The sequence below is a fragment of the Ipomoea triloba genome, chromosome 9 (assembly GCF_003576645.1).
Source record: "Ipomoea triloba cultivar NCNSP0323 chromosome 9, ASM357664v1".
NCBI lineage: Eukaryota > Viridiplantae > Streptophyta > Magnoliopsida > Solanales > Convolvulaceae > Ipomoea > Ipomoea triloba.
In genome coordinates, this window is record NC_044924.1 from 27924860 (window position 1) to 27928013 (window position 3154).

Genomic DNA, 3154 nt, shown 5'->3' on the forward strand with positions numbered 1-3154 from the left:
AAAATCAAAGCAATTAATCCTAATATAATGACATCCAAAGCACTAATATGAACAAAAAAAAAATTAAAACAAAAATCTAAAAAAACTAATCCAAAACTTACAAAACCATATTACTAATAAGCTAGATGGAATGATACCGATTTTTAATTAGACAATAAAATTTTTAATTGGAGTGATAATCAAATCCCATAATTATGTTTTAAAAAGTTATCAACCGAAATATGATTTTGATTATCATTCTTAGTGTGTAAACTCATAAACTAGCACACCCTAATATAATTTTCATCAAGTTAATGCGTGGTCACATATTGTTAATGATCTTGTTTGGTAGAATCCCAAATTTTTTAGTACTGATTTGTTGGTTTAGGGAACAAAATATTATCCAGGGTGGAATAGAATAACGTAGTAAATGCAACAAAGCATTTGTTGAAACAAACGATAAACATTCTAAACGATTTTAGTTTACGACTGTGAACATATGACCGCATAGCGCAGTGGATTAGCGCGTTTGACTTCGGATCAAAAGGTCGTGGGTTCGACTCCCACTGTGGTCGTTTAACGTTATTTTCCTTAAGAAAAGCCTTAAATATAAACTCTTCCCAAACTATATTATTATTAACTGCAAAAAAAAAAAAATCCCAAATAAAGTTAAAATTTGTAATATTAATTGTATTTAGTTATATTTATGAATATAATTATGGTTTGGTGGTCAGATTAGTGTTTTGGTAAGATGGATTGAACTAAGGAAAATGAAGGGCTTCTTAATAAGATATTTTGAGGCTTAAAATGAACCAATAAATTAGTATTTTTAATAAATAAAAAAAAATAATTGTGACTTTTGAGTACAATTTTAGACTTTACATCGCATGGGTATGGTCCCAACATATTGATTTGTAGTGACTTGAATAAGATTTGTATTTGAACTATAATGGTGTTTAGTAAGAAGTTTTTAATAATTTATAATTTATAATTCTTTTTATTCAAGTTTTAATAAATTTTATAGAAGCCAAAAGAATGACAGGCAACCATGCAAGTACAAGGGTGTTGGTTCCTCGGATAACTATGACTCATCCAGATCCCAGTCGTCCAAGTTCAATAGAAGACAATTCTCGATAATGTCGTCATATGCAATGACCATTAATGAAAGTCAAGGTCAAGCGTTATCAAACGTGGGGTTGTTACTAAAGAAATCAGTATTTGTTCACGGTCAATTGTATGTTGTTGCTTCAAAAGTTAGTATTCCAAAGGGTTTCAAAATTTTAATTTGTTGTGAGTTAAAAAAATTTTGGACTTTAACCACTAATGTGGTTTAGTTTTTAATCTTAACTATAATAAAGCAAAATCGTGGAGTGAAAATTCCCGCCAAAATTCGTGGATCATCGTGTATATCCATGACAAAATGACAGTATTCATTTTTGCATACACAAAGTGACTACAAGTTTACAGTGTATATCCAGTTATCCACTGTCAAAATAAACAAAAATATCACTTTTAGTCTAACAAAAATGATAGTACTAAATAATGTTGACTTCTGTGCTTGTTATCCTTATCACTCATTTGTGAGTTGGTGTGGGTCTACACCAACATGGCTACAATCACCAAACGATTCAAAATCCATATCACTTTGAGTTAAAATATTTGGCTCTATCAAATTTGCACAATCTTCATTTGAGTCCCGTATAAATTCAAGTTCTGTCATTGAGTCTTGATCAACTATTGGAATATTGCTCCTAACTCTTTTCCTTGGTTTCATTTGCATTTTAAACAAAAAGAAATGAACAAAAGTATGTAAAAGTATTGATTATAACTATTAATAAACAATAGTACATGTTTTTGTTTAGTTTTTGGATTTTCTGGACAGCTCCTACACTTGTGACCTTGTTTTTTGAGTTAACAGTACATGCCCAAGAACAAGTCCAAAGTGCATCTTTAATAGCCTTCCCATGAAAACCAACAACTTTCATATTTCCATAGAGGTGTCTTACACAAAATCTATGTTCTACTCTTGGTAAAACTATGTGAAAAGCAGGAATTAGTCCTTTTTGTTTATCTGAAATTAATGTAAACTGATGCTCAGATTCTTCATTAATTCTCAAATCTTCTTTCAGCAGTTGTAAAAACCAACACCATGCTTCCTTTGTTTCACTCTCAACAATAGCATATGCCAAAGGAAAAATACTATCATTTGCATCTATTCCTACTACAATAAGCATCTGACCTCCAATAGCAGTTTTCAAATGGCAGCCATCTACACCTACAATTGGTCTGCAATATTGAAATCCTTGCTTGCACCCCTCCCAACATATATGCATCCTTAGAAACCTTTGTTGTCCACTAAGCTCAGTGAAATCACTCAATTTCACCACACAAGTTGACAAAGGGTTAGTTCTTTTAATTTCTTCCACATAACTTCAAAGCTTGCTGAATTTTTCTTCTTCATCCCTTTGGATTATCTTCTTAGCCTTTGCAAGTGCTCTATATGCCAGCCTTTTAGACAAATGAAATCCCTCATCACCGCATACATTCTTCCTAAAACGTTCCATATTCCATTCTTCATGAGCTTGAATTTCTTTCTTCCACCTCTTGGCTACCTTTGTAGAATTAACTAGTTGGTTCTCAAACATCCAAGCACAAAAATCATGTTTAGCCTTAATACCCAGAATCCTCCAAGACAAAGCATTCTTTACTTTTCTAAGGCTTATTTTCCATGGAAAACCTTCACTTTTGCACTTAACTATGAACCTTTCTTTATCATTTTTGACAGATTTTAAATCTTTTCCATTTTTAAAAGCATAATTATGGACAGCTTCCTTAAATTCCTGCATACTAGCAAAAGTCATTCCTAAAGTAAATGTAGGATCTTTCATCTCAGTAACTGCCCTAAAAGTAGGTCATTTACCCCCTTCACTATCTCCATCAGACTCTACTTCCACTATAGATGCATCATTAGATACGTTTGGTTCAACAAAGACTTTGTCCCAAGCAGTACTATCATTGTAGTCATTCTTATAGTCAGGAGATTCATTGTGAGAACTTTCACCATCTGTTTAAGAGAATGTAATGGATTGATAAAGATTTAAATATATATATATATATATATATATATATATATATATATATATATATATATATATATATATATATATATATATAC

The 3154-nt window shown here is 31.2% G+C and overlaps 1 long non-coding RNA gene and 1 other non-coding gene across 2 annotated transcripts in view; one reads left to right on the forward strand and one right to left on the reverse strand.

The window, feature by feature from the left end:
* The first annotated feature begins 480 nt into the window (after positions 1 to 480).
* Positions 481 to 554, forward strand: TRNAR-UCG. The gene has a single exon. It is a non-coding gene; the product is annotated as a tRNA-Arg (tRNA).
* An 833-nt stretch (positions 555 to 1387) lies between these two features.
* The window catches only part of LOC116029009, a 3017-nt gene continuing 1250 nt past the window's right edge, over positions 1388 to 3154 (reverse strand). The window contains exons 2-3 of the long non-coding RNA XR_004100266.1: positions 1828 to 3043; positions 1388 to 1742 (exon numbers count right to left, since the gene is read on the reverse strand). This is a non-coding gene — a long non-coding RNA (uncharacterized LOC116029009). The remainder of the gene's footprint in view (positions 1743 to 1827; positions 3044 to 3154) is intronic.